The sequence below is a fragment of the Mus caroli genome, unplaced genomic scaffold, assembly GCF_978045245.1.
Source record: "Mus caroli unplaced genomic scaffold, Mus_caroli_1 scaffold_13, whole genome shotgun sequence".
Taxonomy (NCBI): domain Eukaryota; kingdom Metazoa; phylum Chordata; class Mammalia; order Rodentia; family Muridae; genus Mus; species Mus caroli.
In genome coordinates this window covers 113,559,346-113,566,269 of record NW_028227268.1, presented here as the reverse complement: position 1 = coordinate 113,566,269, position 6,924 = coordinate 113,559,346, and the positions used below count along the sequence as shown (strand labels likewise).

At 36.4% G+C, this 6,924-nt stretch overlaps 1 long non-coding RNA gene across 1 annotated transcript; it reads left to right on the top strand.

The window, feature by feature from the left end:
* Positions 1-500: 500 nt before the first annotated feature.
* LOC110304126 (uncharacterized) lies at positions 501-4,708 on the top strand. The gene is made up of 3 exons (XR_002379018.2): positions 501-647; positions 2,518-2,671; positions 4,607-4,708. It is a non-coding gene; the product is annotated as an uncharacterized LOC110304126 (long non-coding RNA).
* Positions 4,709-6,924: the final 2,216 nt, after the last annotated feature.

Below are 6,924 nucleotides of genomic sequence, written 5' to 3'. Positions count from 1 at the left end.
TTGTATGTACATAGTTGGCTGAATACCTACTTATGAATTTAAAAAGTCAGTATAGATATTTTTGCAAAATTATTTTTTTTAATGGGGTTGACCTTTAAACCCTGAGTCAAGCTGATGATCTTTTATAAATGGAGCACCTAGTCCAACGAGTACTCTTGCGCACGCCCGACTCACCAGCAAGAACAACACTGCAACAGGATCCTTCTGCACACATTTATTGGGAGAGCTTGATTGCAGAGGCGAAGAGACCCCAAGCCCAGAACTGGTGCTGCTTATACAGGTCTAGGAGAGGCATGTCTCACACCCGGATTGGTTGTGCTTGGGTTATACTTATGACCTCATTTCCATGCCTACATCTGATTGGTTAACTTCTCTCTCATCTGATTGGTTAACTTGTCTCTCATCTGATTGGTTAACTTCTCTCATCTGATTGGTTAACTTGTCTCTCATCTGATTGGTTAATTTTGGTTAATTCTCAAAACCTCATCTTGGCAAAAGAACTTTACTGCCTATGTATGCATGGTGGCCAACAGTAGCCAACTGCCACTCTGCAACGGCACATGTGGCTTCCCACAGGGTTGACCTTTAAACCCTGAGTCAAGCTGATGATCTTTTATAAATGGAACACCTAGTCCAAGGAGTACAAGGTATTAGCATAAAAAGACTGAAAATCCAGTGGGGAGGGGAGAAATCCTTCTAATAAGCTGTCAAAATGCCTGTCTTGTAGGGTTTATATCCCATAGTTCATAGTGCAAATTTTGTGTATATAAACACTAGAATTCTGTGAGTGAAGTCCTTGGTCAAATGCTCTATCCTCTCCTCCTCCTCCACCCTTTCTTTCTCTCCCTAACATATAACCATGTGTTCTTGGTTATCTTTAGAGAATCCTAAGAAATATAAATAGTTACAGAGAGATGTGTATGCATGCAAAAGACATGTAGATGAAAGATTAAGGGGTTAAACTTTTTGCCATATTGTTTGAGAGTGTGTATGTGAGAGAGGAGGGGGATGAGAGAGAGAGAGAGAGAGAGAGAGAGAGCACTACATCCATGGTGATAACATATTTTTAAAATATTGCAAGCAAATTATGTTTTAGTGTAAAAAACTTTGAAAAGCTATATAAAGTCCAAATGTGTGAGCATATGAATGTTTCATTTGTTGATGAATAGAGCAAAAACAATGTTACTGCAAGTTCTTGTTTCCTCCATTCAGATATGAAACCTGAAACATGGAGTCTTTTATATGCTCAAATTCAAATATATAACAGAAAGAGAAGCCCCCAATTATGGAGGCAATGGGTATTTAATGTCACTTGGATTACTTTCAGGGAAGAAAGTCTTCAAGGGCATTCATTGCTGTTAGGGAAGCTGTTGATAGACGATGGATATGGACTATGACTCTAAGAGCTTTGGGGCCAGGACTCTCAGAGTCCATCATTAGAAGACTGGCCTGAAGGCAACAGAGCCTTCCAGTGTCCCTATAGTTAAGAGCATGGGAGATGCTGGCTGTAACACTGGTAGTTGGAAAACACCTCTAAATTTGTTCTTTATTTCTCCTTTTAATATATATAGATAAACATTTTATAAAAAATGAATACATTTAAGCTATAAGTCACATACTTTTTAAAAAAATCACAAAAATTCAGATTTTATATACAAATATAACTATTTGAAATTATATAGAACACAAATAAAATTACTAAAATACCTAATAAAAAATTATCTTTGTCTTTACATTTGTTTCAGATGCAACCACAGCAAGTGATTCATAGACTCTGGGTCATTTCTATTTTATCACCATTGGTTAGAGAATTCTCAAAACTATTTAAGTGAAAACACTGCAAAAAAGCAGAATTTTGGGTTAACTTGGCCCCTAAGGATTTGTAGTTGATGCCATAGTGGGATGAGGACCTTGTACTTTTGCCAATGGACATGGGTCTTCTCATGTGCTTTAGTGAGAGCAGCACTGCACATGGCTTTGTTTCTTAGCTTTAGCACCGCCTGCTTTATCTCCATGTTCCCTTCTGTGTAAAAGTTCTTTATAAAGAGCCCCACCCTTTTTTATCAAAGTACGTTTGAAGGGCAGGGATTATTTATTCTCACAAAAACATTTCAAAGTGAATGCATTTCCTGCGAATATGGTGTATGTGTGTGTGTGCTTGATTAATCATAGTCATAGTCATAAAAGGTAATATTGCAATTCATGTATCATTGAGGTACATGTTGCTGTTTGTTTATTATAAAAATATTTTTAACAAAGAATAAGTTAAAATAGCTCTATCTAAAATAGCTAAACCTAAATTTGCTATTCTGTTGTACTCAATTTAATTATTGTACATAATATTTTACTTACATCCATTGTAAAAAATATTTCCATTATGACTTTTTCATAAATTTGATCATGTACTTGGCAGAATTTCAAATATTTTTGCTCTACAATGCCTCATTACTGTGTTTTCATGTTTTTCTTAAAAGCATTTGGATAGATGACTACATCATCTTTTATTTAAATTTCTAGACATGTTACCATGGTTTCCACTTCCTACTTTCATTAGAACATATTGCTATGCAGTCATCAACTGTGGGTCAGCTGTGGCTCTCTTACATCCTCTCCAACCGTGGACAATATTATTCAAACAGCATTGATGAGGGAAGAAATAAGGTCTGAGGAGGTAGGTCAAAGATAAAGTGTTTCTCTAGCATGAGTCAGGATTATGTTAGATACCTAGAATTACACAGATGAAATTAAACACAAAAATAAAAGGCTGAAACAACTCAGAGAAGCTTTGCAGTGAAGTGACTGTCATAAGTGCCTCTGTCTGTCACCCTACCAAGCATGGCACCTCATATGACTGAAAAAGAGATCACTGTGGCTGAAGGCAAGACATGCTCTTGCCCACACAGCAAAAGAACTCAGTTTTGTAATGCAGCTGCCACCAGATCCCACTATTGCTTCTGTGAGACAAACCAGGAATAAAAACTGGTACATTTTAATGAAGAACTTAAAGCCTTAGTGTGTGTGTGTGTGTGTGTGTGTGTGTGTGTGTGTGTGTGTGTGCGCGCGCGCGTGCGCGCGCATGCATGTGTTCTATCTTTGTTACTTCTCAAACTCTTTAGCTAAAGGAGTGTTGACAAAGAATACCTTCATTCAATGTTCAATAATAATATTAAATACTCTCAGTGAGTTGTGTAGATGAGGGAATTTATTTAATAATCTATGAACTACACTAGGTCTAGACACAAAGTAAAGAAAAATGGCTTTGTGATAACTGCATTAGAGAGCTATTCATTTTATAGCTAGGTAGATATAAATACACATAAAACTATATCCAAAACATAGTGAAGTTGATATTAAAGAAGCCTGACTACAACTGTTTGTCATTCTTTTATATGGTATGTGAAGGTTTCTATGTGGGCATAGCTTTACTATACTCCAGCAGGAACACCCTCCAGTACTTACAGACTTGCCCTGCAGATCCAGTTATTGCTAAGTTCATCGTTTAGACATGTGGAACAAACAAAGGCCAGGAAACTATGTAATTTGTTGACAATGAACTAGCATTATTTGAAATGCATATGCAATTGTTCAAAACTCTTGTTGGCTGAACACTGGGGCTGAACTTCCCAATAAGTACATTGCTGGAAACTGCCATTTATTTTCTAACTCTTGGTAGAGTGTTTTCTTTTCAAACAACTACTCTCTATGACACCCAAGGCTAGCTCAGTGTTCCTGCCATGCCTTTCTTTTCTCAAGCTATATTACTTGACTTAAATAAGCTGTAGCAGTTATTTTGAGAAAAATATATAGACAAAAGATTTAATAAATCACATAATTTAATGTTTTATTTTTGATATTATAATTGCATAATAAAGTAATAGTATTCTAGACAGTAAAATGAAGACTACAGACTTCCTAATCTTAATATATTGCTACTGTTTATAGATTATATTTCAGATTCACACTCAAATCCTCCCACTATTGCTACTTTTCCACAGCCACATTCATTCCTTTTCCTATATTCATATGAGAGATTTATTTATAGTCATTATGTGGCTAGCTTTTTTATTTTCATTTGGTTATTTGTATTAATATAAGTATTTTCTTCCTGATATTGTTACATGCTCTTACTACCATTCATGGCTACATAAAATTTAACAGGTCAATTAAAACATAACTTGCTGTGAATAAATAGAATATTATCTTACTGTTAAAACTTTGCCTATTTCCATTAACAGAATAGTATACATAATAAATAATAGTTACTCTAGCTCATATGATTTTTTTTTTCATTTCTCATTTCTATTCTTGCTTGCAGAGTACTCTAGAGGTAAATCCCCAAGAGTCAGAGGACAGCATTTGTCACTTTTATAGACTTTTATATCAGTGGCAAGTTGCTTATTTAGGTGATGTGTATCAATTTTTAGCCACAAGCTATGAGTTAGAATGTATATTATTAAGCTATTATCTACCTTAAATTTTAAACATTGATTATATAGTATGCAATGTTAATAGTGCTAGATTTTATAGATGTTTTTAGAATCTAGTGGGTTGGCTCAGTGGATAAGGGCACTTAGCAGCAAACCTAATGACCTGAATTTTCTCTTAGAATCTATATGCTTGAAGGAGACAACTGATTACCACAAGCTGTCTTCTGACTTCTGAAGACACCCTCTGGCCACTACATGCATGAGAGCATTGCATGCTCATACATAAATAACAAACATAATGCAAATAAAATGTTTGTTCTAAGTAATGAGCCTTTTATTATTGTTGTTAATAATGAGAGCAACATGGTCGGTCTACTATCTGCACCCTCAAGCTGAGGCTGTTCCACAACCCACTGTGCACAGTTACCCCCTGGAGAGACCTGTTCTCCCAAGGAGTGCTTTCCCTACCAGGCTCAGAGGTAAGATAGCCACTTTCCTTCCAATAACCATCAGGAGCTGGGCTATGAGGAGTACAATGGACACAAGAAGAGTGGAATAGCTGGGACAGGATCCTTCTGGTCACCATCTGTGTCTAGAGCTTAGGATGTTCCAGAGCACTGTGTATACAAGTTCCTCCAGGAGAGATCTGGTCTCCCAGGAGTGTAAGCACAGCCTTACAGACCCACAGGAGGAACAAGCTCCAGCCAGAGACAGCAAGAACATCTAACACCAGAGATAACCAGGTGGCAAAATGCAAGTTCAAGAAGCTTACCAAGAGAAACCAAGGCTACTATGCATCATCAGAACCAAGTTCTTCCACCACAGCAAGTCCTGGATACCCCAATACACTGGAAAAACAAGATGTGGATTTAAAATCATATCTCATGATGCTAACAGAGGATGTTAAGGACATAAATAACTCCCTAAAAGAAATACAAGAGAGCACAGGAAAACAGGTAGAAACCCTTAAAGAGGAAATAAAAAAATCCCTTAAAGAACTACAGGAAAACACATCCAAGCTGGTGAAGGAATTGAACAAAATGATCCAGGATCTAAAATGGAAGTAGAAACAATAAAGAAATCACAAAGCGAGACAACTCTGGAGATAGCATACCTAGAAAAGAGAGATCATGAAACTTAGATGCAAGCATCACCAACAGAATACAAGAGATAGGAGGGAGAATCTCAGGAGCAGAAGATACCATAGAAAACATAAACACAACAATCAAAGAAAATGCAAAATGCAAAAAGATCCTAACCCAAAACATCTAGGACGTCCACAGCAAAAGGAGGAACCAAACATAAGGATAATAGGTATAGATGAGAAGGAAGATTTCCAACTTAAAGGGCCAGTAAATATCTTCAACAAAATTATAGAAGAAAACTTCATCTATCCAAAGAAAGAGAGGCCCATGAACATACATGAAGCCTACAGAACTCCAAATGGTTTTGGACCAGAAAAGAAATTCCTCCTGTCACATAATAATCAAAACACCAAATGCACAAAACGAAGAAAGAATATTAAAAGCAGGAAGGGAAAAAGGTCACATAATATATAAAGGCAGAACTATCAGAATTACACCAGATTTCTTGCCAGAGACTATGAAAGCCAGAAGATCTTGGGAAGATGTCATAAAGAACCTAAGAGAACAAATGTCAGGGTAGGGCTACTATACACAGCAAAACTCTCAATTACCATAGATGGAGAAACCAAGGTTTTCCATGACAAAACCAAATTTACAAAATATCTTTCCACAAATACACCCCTTAAATGATAATAAAGGAAAAACTCCAAAACAAGGAGGGAAGCTACAAACTAGAAAGAACAAGAATATAATCTTTTAATGATCTTAAAAGAAGATAGCCACAAGAACAGAATTCCAACTCTAACAACAAAAATAACAGGAAACAACAATGACTTTTCCTTAATATCTCTTAATATCAATTGACTCAATTCCCCAATAAAAAGACATAGACTAGCAGACTGGCTACACAAACAGGACCCAACATTCTGCTGCTTACAGGATACCCATCTCAGGGAAAAAGACAGACACTACCTCAGAGTCATAGGCCTGCAAACAATTTTCCAAGCAACTGATTCCAAGAAACAAGGTGGATCAGCCATTCCAATATTGAATAAAATTGACTTTCAACCTAAAGTTATCAAAAAAAGATAAGAAGGGACACTTCATACACATCAAAGGTAAAATTTACCAATATGAACTCTCAATTCTGAACATCTATGCTCCAAATGCAAGGGCGTCTACACTCACTAAAGAAACTCAAAAGCTCAAAGCACACATTGTACCACACATAATAATAGTGGGGGACAGTCAACATTCCACCCTCTTCAATAGACAGATCCTGGGAACAGAAACTAAACAGAGACACAGTGAAACTAAGAGAAGTTACAAAGCAAATATATTTAACAGATATCTATAGAACATTTTTTTCCAAAAACAAAAGGATATACCTTCTTCTCTGCACTTCATGGTAC